The sequence below is a fragment of the Tamandua tetradactyla genome, chromosome 1, assembly GCF_023851605.1.
Source record: "Tamandua tetradactyla isolate mTamTet1 chromosome 1, mTamTet1.pri, whole genome shotgun sequence".
Lineage (NCBI taxonomy): Eukaryota > Metazoa > Chordata > Mammalia > Pilosa > Myrmecophagidae > Tamandua > Tamandua tetradactyla.
The window spans coordinates 31,466,803-31,488,806 of NC_135327.1; the positions used below are offsets into that span (position 1 = coordinate 31,466,803).

Here is a 22,004-nt window from a genome sequence, read left to right on the forward strand (position 1 = left end):
ACATTCCCCCAGGGGACTTTGCAAGTACCCTTTTATTCACTGTTCAAATCCTTCTGGGATTTATCGGGGCATCACTCTGGACAAACCTACAAAATCTCATGTCCTATTCAAGGTTCTAAGTATTATGGTGTTCAATTAAGCTGTCCATATATGTTATATTAGGAAATGCACTAGTCAAAATATAAATTTTGTACTAAATAAACATTTTTCTTTAGTCTTTATCATCTCAGTCTTTATCATCTATCTTTCCTTCTGATTTCATTTGTGCCCCCGGGCCTCCTCCCTCTATCATTCTCATATTCAGCTTCATTCAGGGTTCTAACATTATTGTATTACAGTTAGGCAGTTTTGTGCTCTCCATTTCTGACGGCGATGGTATAATCTAGGAATTCCTAGAGTGTACAATGATAGTGACTAAACGTACAAATTAAAAAACGTTTTTGTATGAGGAAGAACAAAGTAATGTCAATACTGCAGGGGTTTGAAAATAGATGGCAATTAATATTTTAAAACTTTAACTTATGTGTGAGACTAAAGCAAAAAATGTTTATTTGGTACAAAATTTATGTTTTATATTTTGACTAGTGCATTCTCAGCCAACACAACAAGCAAACACACTACTCTCCCCCTCTCTACGTGGAACATGACTCCCAGGGGTGTGGACCTTCCTGGCAACATGGGACAGAAATCCTAGACTGAGATGGGACTCAGCATCAAGGGATTAATAAAATTTTCTTGTAACTGTATTAACTGGGCAAGATGCTCATTCCTCTAGTCTTTGCTTCTTCACAAAATGAAAGAGGAATTTCTTTAAACTTTCTCTTCCTAGTCGAGTATAGGAAGACAAAATGAAACCAATTATCATAAAAAAGATATAAGCTGCTTATATTAGTTATCAATTGCTACATAATAATTACCAAAGACTAATGAGTTAAGAGATTCGATCTCATACAATTTCTATGGTCAACAATTCAAGTGTGGTTTTGCTGGGCAGTTCTGGCTCAGAGTTTCCCAAGAGCTTGCAGTTCAGATGCTGGCTGGGGCTGCCATCATCTGGAAGCTTGACCAGGGCTGGAGTCAATCCCCTTCCAAGATGATCTCCCTCTGGCAGACAAGTTGCTGTCTCTTGGTGGGAGGCCTCAGTTCCTCATTATGTGGACCCCTTCATAGGGATCCTTGAATATCCTCACAACAAAGCTGGCCTCCCCCAGTGTAAGTGATACAAGAAAGAGCAAGGCGGAAGCTACATTTTCTTTTATGACATAACTTCAGAAGTCAAATGTATCATTTTTGCAATATCCTATTGGATATATAGGCCTCTCCTGCTCAATGTGGGGGGGAACTATGCAAGGTCTTAAATACAAGAAGGTGAGAATCACTGGGGGCCATCTTGGAGGCAGCTGGCACTTACTCTATGTAGAGAAGCTAATAATATTTGTTATTACCATTTACGAAACTGCTTACTATGTGCCAAGAATTTACTAATCACTCTGTATGCATTTTTTCATTTTAAATGCACAGCAAAAGTAACAGATCAATACTATTACCAATTCCAGAATAAACTGAGGTTGGCATTGGTTAAGAAAATTGTCTAGCAACTCTGGCTGGTAAGGGAGACCCTGGACATGGATCTAGGACTTTATTGTGAAGTCCAAGGTCTTAAACACTTATCATTTTGTTTCATAGGTGCATTTTTAAAACATCCAGGCCAATGCTTATCTCAACCTTGGCACTAGTGACTCTTGGGGCTGGATCATTCTTTATTGTATGTTTGGAGGTGGGGAGGGCACTGTCCTGTACATTATTGGATGTTTAGTAGCTTCCCTAGCCTTTACCCATTAGATGCCAGTAACACCCTCCTCCAGTTGTGACAATCAGAAATGTCTCTGGATGTTACCAACTGTCCCCTGGGGAGGGAAATCACCCTGCTGAGATTCACTGCTATAGATCACTCTCCCACTAGAACTGCTCTCTGTGAGGGTTCCATGAAAGTCTGCTGCAAAATTGCTTAAGTGTTAGATGCAAAGTCCATTCCTTGAAATGAGAATTTGCAAAGGGGTATGCATTCATTCCACAAACATTTATTTTCTCCCTAGAACCCTATACATACAAGCTTAAAAAATGCCTACACTGGCAGTCATGAACTTTCCAAGATATGTTCTTAGGAATGAGTTATGAATGTTTGGAGATTAAAATCTGCACTATGGATTAGCAATGGAACAAAGAATCAGCTTGCCAGACAAGATTAGGCGGATCAAATTATGAACCATGCGAACAATTGCATTAATTGTAACAAAAGATACAAACAGTTTACACTATGCATTCCATTTACCCAATTCAGAAGGAATTTCACTTTCCTTTGAAGCAAAGCTCAGGGAATGTATAAATTTCCATGTCAGTGTTGAAACTGCTTTGGAGATCTACTCATTATTAACATATTTACCTTGCAACACAGTTTACAAATATCTTGTACCTGCACTCAGAAAAGCAATTGAGAAAAATGACTTGTGACCACGAGGCTATTGATCAAGCCCGTTGTTTAGTATTCACTTCTAGATGATGACTTCGGGAGACACATTTTTCTCAAAAATTAATGCATTTTATCTAGTATTAAATAACTACAGAGCTTCTGATGAACTGAGAATAAGGGTTATTGGGAAAAAAAGAACTTTTTCTATCATTAATGATATTCATTTGAATACATAGATGGAAATCCCTCAGATTTCCAGCAATTTCTGGCAATCTGAAAAGAGTTAAGGGAATAGTATAATAGGGGCTACATACTCAGTCTGACAGTTGACTTAAATTATGGATACCATGAGAGGCGGACACAGGTAGTCGGGTTTTCCACTGCCTTACCAGACCTTAGCCTAGAGCCTGGCATGCAGAAGGTGATAAAAAACCTAAATTCAATAAATGAATGGCCTTTAGAAGTTCATTAGCTTCATTTCATAGAAGGCGCACAAGAAATGTAATTTTGGAACAGATCTGAAATCCTGTTTCTTATCCTACTCCATGTTTCATATAACTTTTTAACACCTTTTGGTATAAATGCCTATATCATCAGCTCATTCTTTGGCTCCTAAGAGTGTATTAGATTTTGTATTTGGGTCGAACCTAGATGCTCTTATTGAGTTGACCTGATGCTTGTCTACCAGCTCATCTGGGAATGAGTCATGAGCCTGCCAAATGTTATCAGACTGAAGGGGTATTGTTTTACTACAGGTCAGGGTGCTAGCATCCTGGGTATGCATTAGTAGGGCTCATCAAGAGCACCAAGTTCATGGTCCCTCTACACTAAACTGATTTTAGGTTTGGCTTTCTAGAAGTGTTAAAATATCACCAAACTTAATGAAATGCTTCAAGGAATAGCTGGGTCAATAGTGTTAATAAAAGGAATGATAGCAAAGGTAGTGTTTGATATAGTTTGAGAATTTGTCTGTCAACCATTATGGCTATTTGTTATAGGCAAAATCTCATTTTAATCTTCACACCCATCTTTGAGCTGTGCTGTAGGATGACCCTCATTTTTCAGATGAGGAAGCAGAAGCTAAGAGAGGTTAAGGACTATGCCCCAGGTCATAGAGATAATAACTTGTAGACCTAGTCTTTGAACCCAATTTGCTTTTTGACCTGAAAGCCTGTGCTCACAAACACTGTGATTTATGTTCCCAAACAAGTATTTGAAACATAATAGTAGATACTAGGTAAACTGGAGTCAAATCTAAAGAAGATGGAGAGACAAGATGTTTTCAAATGCTGATGCAGGCAGTCCTGACGTTGCATGGTACTGTATTGAATTGGACTCATGTGGACCCAACTTTGGTTCTATCACTTCATAGGATTCTGTGGTGACTTTTTTGATTGAATTGTGCAAAGCAAAGGAGGGATTCTGGTATGCATGAGTATCAGTTAAGGTATAGACAAAGTAAGGATTATCACTCAGCGCTGTCCTCATTAAAACACCCCACTAAGTAGACGGGGGTGATGTCATCAGCTAACAAAATGATCTCACCTTTGAGATGGATTTGGAACTCTGGAACATGATACTAGTATTGACTCAATTTCTCCTTTCAACTGGTGTTATTTGCAGATAATCCCCTAAAAACATTGCTGCTCAAGGAATGAACAACCTACAACTAACTTTGTGTTCACCACATTACACATTATTTTTTTTAACTTTTTTATTTTATAATATAATATATATACAAAGCAAAGGCTTTAAAAGCAATCTTCAACTAGCAGTTATAGGATAGAGCCCAGAGTTTGTCATGGGCTAGCATACTATCGTCTCAGATTTTTCCTTCTAGCTGCTCCAGAATATAGGAGGCTAGAAGGAATAAGTATTTTTTTATCATCACAATCGATTCTTTTTCTTTTTTTGTGAAAAATTACATGAATACAAAAAAAAAGCAATAAATTTCAAAACTCAGCACAACAATTAGTTGCAGAACAAATTTCTGAGTTTGGTATGGGTTACAATTCCACAATTTTAGGCTTTTACTTCTAGCTGCTCTAAGGTACTGGAACCTAAAAGAAATATTAATGATTCAGCAATCATATTTGTTTGATAAATCCGACCTTCTCTGTATAATTTCACCATCACCTTTGATCTTTCTATCTCACTTTTTAGGGGATTTGGGCTATGGACATCCTAACTTTTTCATATTGGAAGGGGCTGTCAATAATATAAGGTAGGGAGATGGAACTAGATATTCTGGAGAGGCTGGTCCCTCTAGGTTTCAGGATTTAACTGGTCCGGGGTTCAGGTTTCTGGAAAGTTACCCTAGTGCATGGAACCTTTGCAGAATCATATATAACACCTTAGGTATTCTTTAGGATTGGCTGGAATGGTTTTGGTTGGGGTTTGGCAAATTATGATAGGTAGCAATGTCTAACTGAAGCTTGTGTTAGAGTAACCTCCAGAGTAGTCTCTCAACTCTATTTGAACTCTCTCTGCCACTGATACTTTATTAATTACACTTCTTTTCCCCCTTTTAGTCGGGAAGGAATTGTTGATCCCATGGTGCCAGGTCTGGATTTATCCCTGGGAGTCATCTCCCATGTTGCCAGGGAGATTTTCACCCCTTATGTCTTGTCCCACATAGTGGGGAGGGCAATGATTTCACCTGCAGAGTTGGGCTTAGAGAGACTGAGGCCACATCTGAGCAACAAAAGAGGTCCTCCAGAAGTAATTCTTAGGAAGGCTAAGCTTCTCTACTACCTACATAAGTTTCACAAGAGTAAGCCTCAAGATCAAGGGCTTGGTTTGGGTGTCCCTGTTTGACACAGTATCAGGGGATTCCCTGATGGTAAAGTTTAATAGTTCTATATATTTTTCTCCCATCCTCAAGGGACTTTGTCAATACTTTTTGATTATCTGCGTAATATAGTCTAGGATGTATTCAGGCATTACATTAACCTATACAGGATTAAAGACCCTCATTCTTATTCTGGGCTCCCTGTGTTTAAATTGTTCAACTAAGCTGTGCAGATAGGTTGAGTTAGATTATGTGCTACAGAAAATTTAGGTTCCCGACAAAATAAACCTTTCCTCCTTTGGTATCAAAGAGTAGGTGCATTTCTAAAGTACAGACAATATCTTTTTTTTTTTTTTTTGCCCCTGTGTTCTGAATACCTTAATCCCAACCTGATCGGCCTCATTCTTATCTCTAAATACCAGGTTATAGATATATAATTCAGAAATAATAATTACCACTCTGGACTAAATATGTGTGATAAAAGAGCTTACAATCTAGGCCCTGGTTTTCTTAGAAGCATTTTCTAAAGGGGACTGTTCTAGTTTGCTAGCTGCCAGGATGCAATATACCAGAAACAGAATGACTTTTAAAAAGGGGAATTTAATAAGTTGCTAGTTTACAGTTCTAAGGCCTAGAAAATGTCCCAGTTAAAACAAGTCTATAGAAATGTCCAAACAAAGGCATCCAGGGAAAGACACCTTGGTTCAAGAAGGCCGATGAAGTTCAGGGTTTCTCTCTCAAGTGGAAGAGCATATGGCACACACAGTCAGAGTTTCTCTCTCATCTGGAAAGGCACATAATGGACACAGTCAGGGTTCCTCTCTCATCTGGAAGGACACATGGTGAACACAGTGTCATCTGCTAGCTTCTTCTCCTGGCTTCCTGTTTCATGAAGCTTCCTGGGAGGCATTTTCCTTCTTCATTTCCAAAAGTTGCTGGCTGGTGGACTCTGCTTCTCGTGGCTACAGCATTCTCTGCTCTCGATGAATCTCCTTCATTCTCCAAAATGTTTCCTCTTTTATTGGACTTCAGAAACTAATCAAGACCCACCCAAATGGGTGGAAACACATCTCCCCTAACCCAGTTTAACAACCATTCTTGATTGAGTTACATCTCCAGGGAGATGATCTAATTACAGATTCAAACATATGTTATTGAATAGGGATTATTCTGCCTTTATGAAAGGGGATTTTGATTAAAACATGGCTTTTCTAGGGACCATACATCCTTTCATTCCAGCTCAGGGACCATACAATGATTGTTCTTTTGTTTCTGGTTTATTTTGCTTCAGCAAATGTCCCACAGGTTCCTTTTACATTGTTACATGCCTCACCACTTCGTTGCTTTTTGTAGTAGCACAATATCCGATCATAGTTCACCAATCTACTTCTCAGTCAATGCATCCTTCAGCCACCTGCATTCATTAGGTATCATAAATAATGCCCAAAGTCCACAGTCCATCAGCACTCTTAATTTTAGATAATTTCATTGTTCCCAAGAGAAAGATAACCAATAAACACACCCTCAATAAATAAGAAATCTAAGCCTTCCCTTAACTCTTGTCCCTCCCCCCATCATTTACCCCTGCTCTTGCTGCGGTACTTGCTGATCATTTCCTGTAAAACATGGCCTATAACATGCAATAACAGCTTTCTGCCTGTACCCTGGACTAACACTCCGTACATGAATCATACCTTTGAAGTAGTTCTTACAAGAACTTATTTATATTTCTAGTGTTAATCAGTGGGACGCATAGGTCTATACAACCCCTTTCAATCATGTTTACCTTAAATACGGTAATACTAATTATAGACCCACTAGTGAAGTGCCTTCACTTCTGTGTATTCCCTTACATTTGTGTTCAATCTCATTAGCTAACCACTCACCCATCTCTAGCTTCTATGTTTCTCTAAGTCCCCTATATTCTGTATTATAAGCCTCTGATTTTACCTTTATCACAGTCATAAAAGTGGCGTCATACAATATATATCCTTTTGTGTCTGGCTTATTTCACTTAGCATTATGTCCTCAAGGTTCATCTATCTTGTCATGTGCTTCAGGACATCATTTCATCTTACTACTGCATAATATTCTATCATATGCTTGTACCACATTTTGTTAATTCACTCATCTGTTGATGGGCATTTGGTTTGTTTCCATCTTTTGGTGATTGTGAATAATGCTGCAATGAACATTGGTGTGCCAATGTCAATTTGTGTCACTGCTTTTAGCTCTTTGGGTATATACCAAGTAGTGCTATTGCTGGGTCACAGGGCAACTCGATATTTAGTTTCTTAAGAAACCGCCAAACTGTCCTCCATAGCAGCTGTACCATTAAACAGTCCCAGCAGCAGTGTATAAGTGTCTCAATTTCTCCACATCCTCTCAAACATTTGTGGTTTCCTGTTTGTTTGATAGCTGCCATTCTTATAAGTGTGAGGTGGTACTTTCTCTTACTAGGTCTTGAAGATGTTTCCCTACATTTTCTTCTAGAAGCTTTATGGTGCTAGTTCTTGGGTGTTTGATTCACTTTGAGTTCATTTTTGTATAGGGTGTAAGGTAAGAGTCCTCTTTCATTCTTTTAGCTATTGATATCCAGTTCTCCCATGTCCATTTATTGAAAAGACCATTTTGTCCCAGTTCAGTGGGTTTGGGGTACTTGTCAAAAATCAGTTGGCCATAGATTTGGTGGTTGATTTCTGCACTCTTGATTTGATTCCATTGGTCAATACTTCTATCTTTATGCCAGTACCATGCTGTTTTGACCACTGTGGTTTATAATAAGTTTTAAAGTCAGGGAGTTTTAATCTTCTCCCTTCATTCTTTTCTAGGATGCTTTTAGCTATACAGGGTCTCTTTCCCTTCAAGATGAATTTGGTAACTAGCTTTTCCATGTCTTTAAAATAGGTTGTTGGAATTTTGATTGGTACTGCATTGAATCTGTATATTACTTTGGGTAGAACTGATATGTTAACTATATTTAATCTTCCTATCCATGAGCAGAGAATGCCTTTCCACCTATTTAGATCTTTGATTTCTTTTAGCAGTGTTAAATAGTTTTCTGTGTACAAGTCCTTTACATCCCTAGGTAAGTTCATTCTTAGGTACTTGATTCTTTTAGTTGCAATTTTGAATAGAATGTTTCCCTTAACTGACTCCTCAGTTAGGTCATTGCTTGTGTGTAGAAACACTACTGATTTTTTCACATTAATTTTATATCCAGTCACCTTGCTGAATTTGTTTATTAGCTCAAGTAACTTTGTTGTAGATTTCTCAGGATTTTTCAAGTATAGACTATGTCATCTGCAAATAATGAAAGTTTTACTTCTTCCTTTCCAATTTGGATGCCTTTTTTTCTTTTCCATGCCTGATTGCTCTAGCTAGAAATTCTAATACAATGTTGAATAATAGTGGTGACAGTGAGCATCCTTGTCTCATTCCTGATCCTAGGGGGAAAGCTTTCAGTCTCTCTCCATTGAGGACAATGTTGGCTATCGGTTTTTCATATATACCCTTTATGATATTGAGGAAGTTACCTTTGATTCCTAGCTTTTGAAGTGTTTTTATCAAAAAAGAATGTTGGATTTTGTTGAATACTTTTCCAGCATCAATTGAGATGATCATTTGATTCTTCCCTTTCGATTTGTCAATGTGCTGTATTGCATTAATTGATTTTCTTGCATTCAATCCTCCTTGAGTTCCCCAGTTGGTTGTGGTCTATAATTATTTAAATGTGTTCTTGGATTTGATTTAATATTTTGTTGAGAATTTTTGCATCTATGTCCATTAGGGAGATTGGCCTGTAGTTTTCTTTTCTTATGGCATCTTTACCTAGTTTTGGTATTAAAATGATATTAACTTCATAAAATGAGTTAGGCAGTGTTCCTTTCTCCTCGTGTTTTTTTTTTTTTTGGAAAAGTTTGAGCAGGATTGGTGTTAGTTCTTTTTGGAATGTTTGATAGAATTCCTCTGTGAAGGCATCTGGCCCTGAGCTTTTCTTTGCAGGAAGATTTTCGATGACTGATTGAATATCTTTACTTATGAATAGTTTATTTAGATCTTCTATTTCTTCCTGAGTCAGTGTAGCTTGTTTGTGTGTTTCCAGAAATTTGTCCATTTCATCTAAGTTGTCTAGTTTGTTGGCTATAGTTGTTCATAGTATCCTCTTATGATTTCTTTTATTTCTTCAAGGTCTGTGGCAATGCGCCCTTTCTCATTTCTGATATTGTTTATTTGTATCCCCTTTATTTTTTCTTTGTCAGTCTTGCTAGCGGTACATCAATTTTATTGATTTTCTCAAAGAACCAACTTTTAGTTTTATTCACTCTTTCTTTTGTTCTCCCATTCATTAAGCTCTCCTTTAATCTTTATTATTTCTCTTCTTTTTGCTTTGGGATTAGCTTGCTGCTCTTTCTCAAGTTCCTCTGGGTGAGCAGTTAAGTCCTTGATTTTTGCTCTTTCTTGCTTTTTAATATAGGCATTTAGGGTAATAAATTTCCCTCTCAGCACAGACTTTGCCATGTCCCATAAGTTCTCATATGTTGTATTCTCATTTTCATTTGTCTCCAGATAGCTACTAATTTCTCTAGCAATTTCTTCTTTGACCCACTGGTTGTTTAAAAGTATGTTATTTAATCTCCATGTATTTGTGAAAGTTCTTGTTCTTTACTGATTATTGATAACCAGCTTCATCCCATTGTGATCAGAGAAAGTGCTTTGAATAATTTCAGCGTCTTTAAATTTATAAAGACCTGTTTCGTGCCCCCCAGCATATGATCTATCCTAGAGAATTTTCCATGAGCACTACAGAAGAATGTATATCCTGGTATTTTGGGGTGTAATAACCTATATATGTCTGTTAGATCTAATTCATTTATCAAGTTGTTTAACTTCTCTATTTCCTTGTTGATCTTCTGTCTGGTTGTTCTATCCATAGAGGAGAGTGGTGTATTGAAGTCTCCTACTATTATTGTTCAAACATCTGTCATTCCCTTCAGTTTTACCAATGTCTGTCTTGTATACTTTGGAGCTCCTTGATTGGGAGCATAAACATTAATGGTTGTTATTTCTTCTTGGTGAATTTTCCCTTTTATTAGTATATAGGGTCCTTCTTTGTCTCTTATTATGTCTTTACATTTAAAGTCTATTTTGTCCAATATTAGTATACCTACTCCTGCTTTCTTTTGGTTACAAATTGCATAGAACATCTTCTTCCATCCTTTCACTTTCAATCTATTTGTATCCTTGTGTCTAAGATGATTCTGTTGTAAGCAACATATAGCTGGATTATATTTCTTAATCCATTCTGCCAAGCTATATCTTTTAATTGGTAATATTAGTCCATTAACATTCAAAGTTGTTACTGAAAAGGCATTTCTTAAATCCACTGTATTATCTTTTGGATTTTATTTGTCAGATCTATATACTCTTCAATTCTGTGCCCTCCTCCAGACCTCCCTCTCCTGTCTTTTTTGTCAAGTGGCAGAACTCCCTCTAGTATTTCTTATAGGGTCGGTTTCTTGTTGACAAAGTCTTTCAGGATTTGTTTGTGTGTGAAAATGTTAATCTCTCAGTTTTGAAGGACAATTTGTCTGGGTGCAGGATTCTTACTTAGAAGTCTTTCTCTTTCAGAATTTTAAATATATCATACCACTGCCTTCTTGCCTCCATAGTGCCAGTTGAGTAGTCTGAGCTCAGTCTTATGTGGTTACCCTTGTGTGTAGTAGATTGTTTTTCTCTTTCTGCTTTCAGCATTTTCTGCTTCTCTTAAACATTTGGCAGACTGGTTAGTATGTGTCTTGGGGAAGGCTATTTGGATTTATTCTGTTTGAAGATCTTTGGGCTTCTTTGACTTGCATATTTATGTCCTTTATAAGGGTTGGGAAGTTTTCCCCCATTATATCCTCAGCTACTCTTACTAGCCCTTTACTCTTCTCTTCTCCTTCTGGGACACCATTGATTCTTATATTTGTGCACTTTGTTTTGTCCATCATTTCCCTGACATTGAATTCAAATTTTTCCATCTTTTTTGCCATTTGCTGTTTTGAATGTTCAAAATCAGTTGTCCTCTCCTCTGGTTTGCTTATTCTTTCTCCTGCTTCTTCAAATCTGCTGTTGTATGTCTCTAGGGTGCTTTTATTTGTTCTACAGCATCTTTCATCTCTGTGATATCTGCTACTTTTCTATTTATTCTTTCGAATTCTTCTTTATGCTCTTCTAGTGTCTTCTTGATCTTTTCTATGTCATTAGCCATCCCATTTATTTTATTTAGTAGAGCTATACGAACATCTTTGGTTAGTTGTTCCAATGTCTGTGTCTTCTCTGGTATTTTAATTTGGTCATTAGGCAAGGCTGTATCTTTCTGCATTGTGATATGCTTAGGGATCTTCTGTTGTTTTCATCACATTTAAATATCTTCATTGATTAACTTTGGAAGTTGATTTCCTTCAGTTGTCTAAAGCCTTGTGTTTGTGGGATGAATGTATAGCAGGATGCAGGGTAAGGGGTAGGGCACAACAGTGCAGTGAGGTGTTGCAGCACAGGTATAGGCATAGGTTGGGGATACTATGCTTATGCCTGTGAGTTTGGGCACCAAGCACTGGCGTGGATGTGGCTGTGCAAGTACACAGGTCTGGGGGGTGGGGACCTGGTGTGCACTGGTCTAGGGTGTGGGGCGCTTTGTGCACATGCACAGAGCTCAGGGCAGTAGGTCAATGCTGCACCTGTGTGGGCTGGGGTGGATGGGGCCTGGCTGCATAGGTCAACACTTATCCAGAGCTGGGAGACATGACTGGGGGCCGTGCGCATGCACAGATCTAGGAGGGCCATAAACTGATACATACTCACAGAGCTCAGGTGGGGTGGGATGGGGCTGCAAGACTATATGGGCTGGGGTGGTTGTAGCCTGGGTATGGAGGTAAGCGCCTGTAGCCTTTATGTGCTGGCGACCACTTTCAGGGGGCAAGTAGGGGGATGCAGGGCTTGGGAGGTGTGGGGTGAGACTGTTCTTGTGCAGGAGAGGTGGGCTGGGCTGGGACAGGCATGTGTGCACTTGGGCTGGGGCTGTGGGGTGGATATGCTCACTCTGGGTGTTGGCGGCGGGGGACGCTTGGAGCTTGGGGGGGCAGGTGACAGGGTTCAGGTGCGTGGGGTGTGTGGTGATTCATAGGTCGTGAGGCTGCTCTGGTGAGGATAGAACGTTCAAGGAGCATGACTTGGCTTATTTCCTTGTCCCCGTCTCCCCATCTGTGCACTCCAGAGGTCTCCAGTCTTCCACATTAGGCTGTTTACACCAGCCGGATGGTCTCTGGTTCTCTCCTTCTCGGTTCCTCAACTTTTGCAACCAGGGTCCCCCAGTGTGGTGCAGAAGGTTCTCCCAGGTCACTTACACCCTGGAATCGCCATCTCAGCAGCCCTCCCATCCCTTCTCTAGCTATTCTTTGGAGCAGTGGTGAACTCCACCCATCCTATTCCGCCATCTTTCCAAAACATTTTATACATTTTTTCCTTAACTTCAGTCCCAACCGCCTCATTCCACTGTTAGTTACTAGGGATATAGGAATATCAGGTATTAGTTTGTTTTAATATTCACCTAAATCTGAGGCCAAAACCTACCAGATGACTTAGCCCAGTACTCATATTTGTTTTGGGCTTCGTAGTGATTGATTTCTCGTAATTAAACTAAAAATAAAGATTCTGATTGTCCTGAAAAATCAGAAAGTCTGATGGATGTGCATTCCTATCTAGCAGCAAGAGTGGAGCTGAGTAGTGGTTTCCGCCTAGACAGGACAGGTGTCTCCAGTTTGCCAATTCCCTCCCCACCCCGAACATGTTTTTTAATACTACACTTACTTCACTCAATTATGTTACTTGCCTGCCATGCAGGCATTTGATTTTGCAGACATAGGGTTTAATAAACATCATTGGGAAGTAAATTTGTTGACTAAATCCCAAAGTATTGACTAAAGAAAAATGTAAAAAAGGAGAGTAGGGAAAAAAAATGTTGTGCCAGTTTGAAAGTATTATGTACCCCCAGAAAACCCATGTTTTAATCCTGATACAATCCTGTGGGAGCAGCCCTTTCTTTTAATCCTGATTCAGTACTGTAGGTTGGAAGCTTTTAATTAGATAGAGATGTGACCCACCCATTCTAGGTGGGTCTTGATTAGTTTACTGGAATCCTTTAAAAGAAGAAATATTTTGGAGAGAGTCAGAGACGACAGGAATGACACAGCCTCAGAACCTACAGAGAGAGAGTCTGTAAAACTTAACAGCAGAGCTGACTCGGCATCTGTGGAGAAAAGGGACACAGATATTTGGAGATGCTTGGAGCCTAGCAGACATTGCCATGAGATGTTCAGCAAGCCAGCACCTGAAAAGAGTCAAGGGAAGCCAATCGATGACGGCCAGCCCCGGAGAAGCACAGGGACAAGAGACTGAAAGGAACGGAGCCCAGGAGCAAGGGGCCAATAGATGCCAGACATGTAACTTCCAGCTGATAGAGCTGTTCCAGACCCATCAGTCTTTATTGAGTAAAGGTAACCCCTTGTTGGTGCCTTAATTTGGACACTTTCACTTCCTTAGAACTGTATGCTTGTAACTTATTAAATTCCCCTTTTTAAAAACCATTCCAGTTCTTGTATATTGCATTCTGGCAGCTTACTAATACAAACATCAAAAGTAGAGGGAAAAAGCCAGAATAAAATAAGTTTTCTTTCCTTACTAAGAAGTTTATTCCAAAAATTTTAACCCACACTAACTTTTGCCTAATATATGAAAAGCAAGTCACTTTCTGTCATGGACACATAAATTTTGAGTCTCCCTTTTATGATAGCTTATTTGTAAAGTCAGAATAATCTTATTTTTTAAATGCATTAATTAAATTATTAATCAGATTACTCTTTTTTTGAAATTAACTCTAAAATGTCAGCATTTTTATTTTGAAACAAATTATGCCTGGTTTTTAGATTTGCAATAATATTTACAATAATCTTAACAATTACACTGATTCTTCTCTTTTCGAATGGCACCATCTTTTTGGTCGTCTTTGAGTAACATATTTTTCTAATAAGAACCTGAGAATGAAGCCAAATGAAGGGGGAATGGAATGTGAGGAGAAAGAAAGAGAAAAAGTAAAAATGGAAAGAAAGAAAGGGAATTAAAAAGTAAGGAAAGAAGGGCAGTGAGGTTCATTTATTTAAGACATATTTACTGAACACTTACAATGTGCTAAAACACTATTCTAGGACCAAAGGATTCACCAGGAAACATAACGAAGTCTCTGCCCTCACAAAGCTTACATGTTGAAGAGCAAGAGAGAAAAACAAATAAATATAATGAGCCCAGCCATGATAAGTGTCAGGAAGAAAAGGAAGGCAGGGTTAGGAAATGGAGAATATTGAGAGATGGGGATGGCTTCTTTAGAAAGAATGGGCAGGGAAGTCCTCTCTGACAGGGAAACATTTAAGCAGAGACCGGCATGCAATGAGGAGGCAAGTCATGGGGATTTCCAGGGAAGAGCATTCTAGATCAAAGAACAGTGAAAGCAAGTGCCATGAGGCAGAAAGTGGTTGGCACGATGAAGAAAGCTGGGAGGCATGTGTGGCTGGAGCAAAGGGAAGACAAGGACAAGTGGCAAAAGATTCTGCCAGAGAGGCAGCCAGAAATGAGCTCATGCAATGCTTTGTACAACACAGAAAGGAGTTGGCATTTTAGGAATACAGGGTGAAAAAAACCTGGTGAGGATGGAGGATAATCAAGAGAAGATTTTAGGGCATGAAAGAATGAGATGCTCATCAGACTTCCAAGAAGAGATGAAGAGTTAACACGATAGGAACCTGGAGTCCATGAGAGAGGCCAGGAACCATTAGTGTATGCAGATATGAATGGCATGCATGGACACGAGACTGAATAATGTCACCTAGGGCACAGTGTGCTTGGAAAAGAATTCTGAGGATCAAGCCCTGAGAATAAGGGGCCTGTGAGATGGGAGAAGAACTAAAATAGCATGGTAGCCCAAAACTAAGTGAAGGAAGTATTTCAAAAGGAGAAGTGATGGACTATGTCAAATGGTATTGTTGGGGCAAATAAGATGAGCCTTGAGAACTGTCCATTAGGTTGAGTAATACGTAGAGTGCTGCATCCCATAAGTAGAGAGGTTTGGGGCAGTGGTTGGTCAAAAGCCTATTGAAGTGGGCTTAAGAGAGAATGGAAGAGAAATGGAGCCAGGGAATAAAGACAACTGCATTGAGGACTTTTCCTGGGAAGGAGAGCGGAGACATGAGATCAGGGAATTTTTTGTTTATGTGTTTGTTTGGTTGGTTTTTATGATGAGGGTAATTAGAGTATGTTTTTACGTAGATGTGAATGATCAGTAGAAGTGAAGAATTGATTATGTGGGAAAAAAAGGCAATTGTTGAAATATACATTTAAGGTAGCTCAAGATGATGGAATTCAGCATACAAATGGAGGAATTGGTCTTAGATAAGCAGAAGCACGAACTGTGCATCTGTTGTGACAGCTGGGAAGGTAACACATATTAGTACATCTGGGTTGGTAATTTATTGATGGAAGTAGATAAAAGTATTCCTTTTAGAGCTTCAGTTTTGTCAGAAGAAAGGCCTTCCTTTGACTAAGAGTGAGAAGTGGGGAGGGTTATGGAAAAATGAAGACATGGAAAGGACACCTTCAAAAAAAGAGTAAATAGCTGGGGAAATGTAGAAGATGGTCAGGCACTATTACGGTCCCATTGGATATTTTGATCATGAATCTAAACAGAGACTAGTCAGCGTGTTGGTGTGTTTTTCCAACTGACTGGGTGAGGGTATGAAGTTTTGGATTACCCCGGGCTGAAGTTTTGCAAGGTGTGAACAGAGGAGGGTGATAGGGCGTGTTAGCCAGCCCCAAGGGGGCCTCTAATGATCCTTGCCTTCTGGGTTCATGCCCTCGTGTGGTCCTCTCTTTCCCCACACTGAGCAGAGCTAGCCTATATAACCAATAGAGTATTATGAGGTGGTGTGTGTCTTCTGAAGCTGCCATAAAAGACATTGTGGTCTTTGCCTTGCACTCTTTTGGATCACTTGTACTGGAGGAAACCAGTGTCATGTCATGAGGACACCCAAGAAGTGCTACGGAGAGGACCAAGCGAGAACTGAGGCCTCCTGCTAACAACTGGGACTTGCCCAGCATGTGAGGAAGCCAACTGGGGAGTGCATTCCCAGGCACAGTCAAACCTTCATATAACTGTAGGGCTGGCCAACATCTTGACTGAAACCTCACAAGAGACCTTTAGCCAGAAGCAGCCAGCTAAGCCATCTAGGATTCTTGACCTACAAAAACTTTGTGAATTAATAAATATTTTTTTGTTTTCCAAGCTACTAAAGTTTAGTGCCATTTGTTACCTAGCAGTAGATTGCTAAAACAAAAGGAAAAGCTGTATTCATGGGAGTGATATGATGATGAATCATGGAACCTATGCTGGGTAAAGAAGAAAAACAGGAAATGGAGGATGTGCAAAAACAGATGGAGCAAATTGAATAAGATCCAAACTTCTCACCATGGTCTACTTAACCCGAGGCTCTCTGACATGGCCTCTTACCTCTTGCTCACTGAGCATAGCCACACACCGATTCCGTTGATGCTGTTGATATTGTTCCTTTAATGAACCATGCTCGTTCCTTCCTCAGGACGTTTCAGCCATTGCAATTTCTTTTCCAAGACCATTCTTTCTCTCCATCATCACACGAAAGATCTTCTCATTCTTTAGGTCTCAACATAACAAAATTGCATATTCAGAGAGAACCACCTCATCTATTGTCACCATCTTGCAGCCTCCTCTAAGCTACTCTATCACATTACCCTATTTTATTTCTTTCGTATCACTTAGTGTGTCAAAAAAAATCTTTTTTCCTTTCTTTTTATTTGCTTATTTTTTATCTATTTGCTTGTTTACTTCCCTCCTCAACAACAATATAAGAAAACAGGGACTTCCTCTATTTTGCTCACTGCTATATTTTATAGCACCTTAAACGGTGCCTTGGCCATAGTAGGGTTATAATAAATAGTTCCTGAATGAATGAATGAAAAGAAATAAAAAGAGAGACTAGCTTAGGATCCTAACTTGCATAAACAGTACAAAGTATTGACAAAAAGGAAATGCCAGTTAGAAAGTAACTGAGAGCACTGAGAGAGCAACAATTGAGAGGCTGAACATACACCTTTAGCCCTTGGAGGATTCCAAACTGCCATTCATGACTCAACTCTGGGAAGGAAGCCAAGCACAACTAAACCAGATCCTGGCTTCTGAATGAAAAAAAGCACTTTAACCATACTAACAAGGGTATAGATGTGACAGGGAAGAAGGGGGAAGGAATTTAGTATTCAACAAGCCCTCCAGTCCTAGACTGCATCCAATCCCATTTTGGGGTGCTTTTAGATTACCCACTCTTACTTCTTCATAACTTTTTCAGTACTCTGGATATGACCATATGGTGAAGCAGTATATCCAGGAGGCCAATCTTCCTGTTTTCCAAAACACATTACAGCTTCAAAGAAAATTCCACAAAAGCATGAGTGATCTTGTGTGCAATTTCCACCACACATAGCTTTACATTCCATCCTAATTGGACACTCAACCAAATATTAACACATTATTGGCAGCTAAAATCTACAGCAGCCTTGCCCCAAATATGAATTTACAAGCTGTTGATATACCACATGCTGACGTTTTTCATCATTAAAGGCAAACCCAGGAACAATTTGGATTTTCTGCTCAATACAATTGCTTAATGCTGCAATTGTGCAACTTTAGACCTCAAAGGGTATGAAACCCAAGTCTATGTGATTCACTGTCCCCTCAAAGTTGATCTCAGCATATTTCAGGACCATTAAGTACGTGTTTAATGTCTTAACCAGGAAAATAAATCCTGGTATTGAAGGCAAAACCATTTTCCTTCCTTCTGGTGAAAGGCTTGAGTTCTTGTTTTGAAAACTGTTGGCAAAGTAGTAATAAATTCACGTTCACATTTGGGAAGTGGGGTGATTTATTGCAAATCATTCTTAATAGGGGATTGACTTACATGGCCCATTTTTACTAGTCCACAGTCATTGTGTGTAGCGATTGGAATGGCTTCATTTCATCCAGCATGAAACACAGCTCTTAGGGTGTTCTCAAAAGTCACTCAAGTGGTAAAACTAACGTGCAGCATTAGAAACTAAAAAAATGAAACACAGAAATGATGATTAAAGGAACGACTGAATATATAAATGATCGTCTTCTGAGAAAAAGGTTTATAATGTTTATGGTCTTTTTCTCTCTTTTCAAGTTATTTTTTCCTCTTACTAGATGATATAAATAATATTCATTTATCTAAAAGAATGCTACAAAAATCTTGTCTTCTTTTAATAATCAAGACCAATGCTCATCTACTGAAGAGGAAGCACTGAGAAATTTCCCCAGTTTCAAATGCCCCTACTGCCCTCTCTGAATTCTCCTTCTATTCATTGAATAAAGATGCATAAAGGAGTTCTCCATGGTTTTCTCCTTAGCAGTTTTGCTAGGCTGAGAAAGTTCCCAAGAACAGGAGAGAGTAGCTCAAGAGATACATGGAGCAGGAACAGCACAAACCCAAAGAGGTTCATGTGTTGAATGGGGTGAGTCCATTGCCTGGGAGAGGCCCATGCAGCTGTGACTCAGGTAAAACCTCTTGAGAAAGGAGGCCCTGAAAGGAGGGACCTCTGTGAGGTGGCATCACCCTTATCCATCCATTTGTCCTCCCAATCAGGTCCATCTCTGCCCTTCTTTGCCCCTGAGAAGCTGGTTTCTCTGGTCTGCAACACTTGAACTCTGACTCCTTTGCCAGAGGCTGCACTGGGTTCAGCTAATGGTACAGCAGAAACCAGAGGATGGGTCTGAGAGACGTCAGAGCATGATTCCAGCTTCCATCACACTCTGGACCACTGATTTCATCACTCTAGACCACAGCTCCTTCCGGACACTGCTCCTCCATACCCTCAGTACTCAGTAAGCACCTGAAAAACATATGTCCTCTTCTTGCCCATCCAGGCTAAGGGTTAGTTATGGTTCCTGCAAAGTTTCATTTTAGGTGTCAACTTAGTCAGGCTATAGTGTCCAGTTGTTTGGTCAAACATTGTGGTCTAGGAGTTGCTGTGGAGGTATTGCATTGATGGGATTTGCGTCTACAACCAGTTGGCTTTAAATAAAGGAGGTTACCCTTGATAATGTGAATGGGCCTCACCCAGTGAGTTGAGCAAAAAAACTAAAACTATAAAACAAACAAAACAAAAAACTGAGGTTTCTTGGAAAAGAAGGAATTCTGCCTCAAGATTACAACAAATTTCAGACTAGCCAGCCTCCACAATTGTGTGAGCCAATTCAAAGGGTTTTTTTTTCTTTCTACCTGGCACAGTCCCTTCTCTCTCCAAACAGCTTGGGCCTCTCTAACAGAAGAGAAAAGGGAAGGTGTTTTTTTGTTTTTTTGTTTTTTTTGCACAAATAATGTACAACACGACAAATGTATGGGAATGTGACGGATGCCCACCCAGTAGACACTCCTCACTTCCTGCTTCTTTCTGACCAATAGGACCCCAACTCGGGTCAGGTGTCAGGTGAGTAAGCGGGTCCATCCCCATCCTCAAGTTTGAATCTGGCTCAAAACCTTGTCTGTCAGTGACAATTTCATTCCCCTTGATTCACTAGGGTGCATGTGGTTAAATTCTGACCAGTGAGTTATAAGGAACAGTGTTCTTGGAGATGCTGGACTCTCCTAGTTTTCAAAAAGGAACACAGAGTGACTTCTGGCCATCGAGTGTTCTTATGTACGTGTAATGCCGGGAGCTGGAGTTGTCATCTTTTGAAAGCGTAACTGGACAAGCCCATAGGGACCAACCTGAAGATTAAAGTCAAAACGTTGAAGATTTCAGAATGGAAGAGAGAGAACTTTACTGGATCTTTGATAATGTTGCTTTTCTGCTAAGTTAACCATCCTCAGAACCATCCTCCCTCAGTATTTCTGCCAAAACAGGATGAAAAATCTCCTTTTTGCTCAATCCATTCTGAGTTGATTCTTTGGTTATTGGCAGCCCAGATAATTCTGATATGAGGCTTTCATTAAATATTGTATGAAGGCCCAGTTTTAGCAATCACACCAAAGTTTGCACTTTGAAAACAAAGATAGAAGCTAGGTATAATGCTGTATTTGAGCTAAAAAAAAAATTATCATGGCAGACATAGTTATTTCCCTGCCAGGCAGGTGTCCCTATTGCTTCCTGCTAGCAGAGCCCTATTTTACTGAAGTGTTTATCCCTCCCCTTCACTGGCATAGGGCACAAGGGGCAAATGATTCTTACCCTAAACCAATCATGTTAATGCCATACCCCTTGGCTGTGGTTGGGTAGGAGATTTTATCCTCCCCAATACAATGTGAAAGGAAGACTTCTAAGAAGCTTCTGGGAAGACCACATGCTAAAGATAGCAGAACCAAAACACAAAATATTATTTCCAAATAGCTGTCTTCAGAACGATATGTACCGGGCCCCTGGCAGCATCTGGAGGGGCCCTTTCCTGTATGAGTCAGCCCTCCTTTAGTTTCAAGGGAGAAGAACACGAGGCAAACTGCCTTAAGGAAGGAACACAGTTTATTGGAATGTATAATGGCTTGGTATGGCTGGATCCAGAGGATAGCGTGAGACGATCTGTAATATATTCCTTTCTCTCCATATCTTAGCTCTGCTTTCCTTTGTTCAGGCTTCATTATCAAGTGATGACCCCCATCCGTTCCAAGTCTCTATCCCACCAGCTTAACATCTTCAGAAAAAAGTTTCTCTCTCCCAATAGTTCCAACAAAAGTCCCAGAAATGTATCTGACCAGTCAAATCACAGCCAATAGCTAAGGCCAGAGGAAAGGTTCGAGCAATGCACAGCCTACCTATGGAACTTGCAATTGCCAATCCCCCCAGTCATGTGAGTCAATTTCTATAATAAATATCTTAATATTTACACACACCTCCTGTCAGTTCTATTTTCTCTAGAGAATCCTGACTAACACAGCAGATCATGTGCAAGAAAAAAATGGGAAAGATGGAATGTGTCATCCACTTAAACCTTATGCACCGAGTTGAGGGGAAAGAGCTCCTCAGTTGGAAATCAGGATGCTGATCCCTGCTGGGGAGGAATGGATGCAGGTAGGTGATTAGAAATGTCCGCTATACATTCCAAAGAGGGATGGCATAAGTAGTCTCTCATTCGGATTTTTTGTGTTTGAAGGTTTCCAATGAGGAGCTACCCAGCACCGAGGGAGACAAAGGAATCGGGTTCTGAGTCCAGGACTTCAAGGGTGCTTCCTGCGATTGTTCACTATCTGGCAGGCAGGCAGCCCCAAGGCAGACTGGGTGTGGAGTTAAAAGAGCTAGAGACTAAGTGGGAGGCACCTGGGCTGAGCCAGGCTGGAAGGGACTAGATACTTTTACAGATGCTGGAGATCCCCTTGCAGCGGGGTGGACCTGTGCTCGGCCTGGGGCCCACGCATGACTGGTTTCCACAGGAACTCTCCAAACTCCAGGGCTGTCCTGCTCGTCTGTGCAAGTTGGGGCTGACTAGCATCTCCCACTCTGCTCTCCCTACCCTCACATCTCCTTAGCTCCCGAACAATCTGAAGTGTGGAAATTGATCAGAGATGGTACAGGGAGAAGAGCCTGTGGTTTGGAGCCTGTTTGCCTGAGTGTGAA

At 40.0% G+C, this 22,004-nt stretch overlaps 1 long non-coding RNA gene across 1 annotated transcript; it reads left to right on the top strand.

The window, feature by feature from the left end:
• Positions 1 to 7,728: 7,728 nt before the first annotated feature.
• On the top strand, positions 7,729 to 21,726 carry LOC143683973 (uncharacterized). Its single transcript, XR_013175773.1, has 3 exons — positions 7,729 to 7,820; positions 21,294 to 21,461; positions 21,544 to 21,726. It is a non-coding gene; the product is annotated as an uncharacterized LOC143683973 (long non-coding RNA).
• The last annotated feature ends 278 nt before the right edge of the window (positions 21,727 to 22,004 follow it).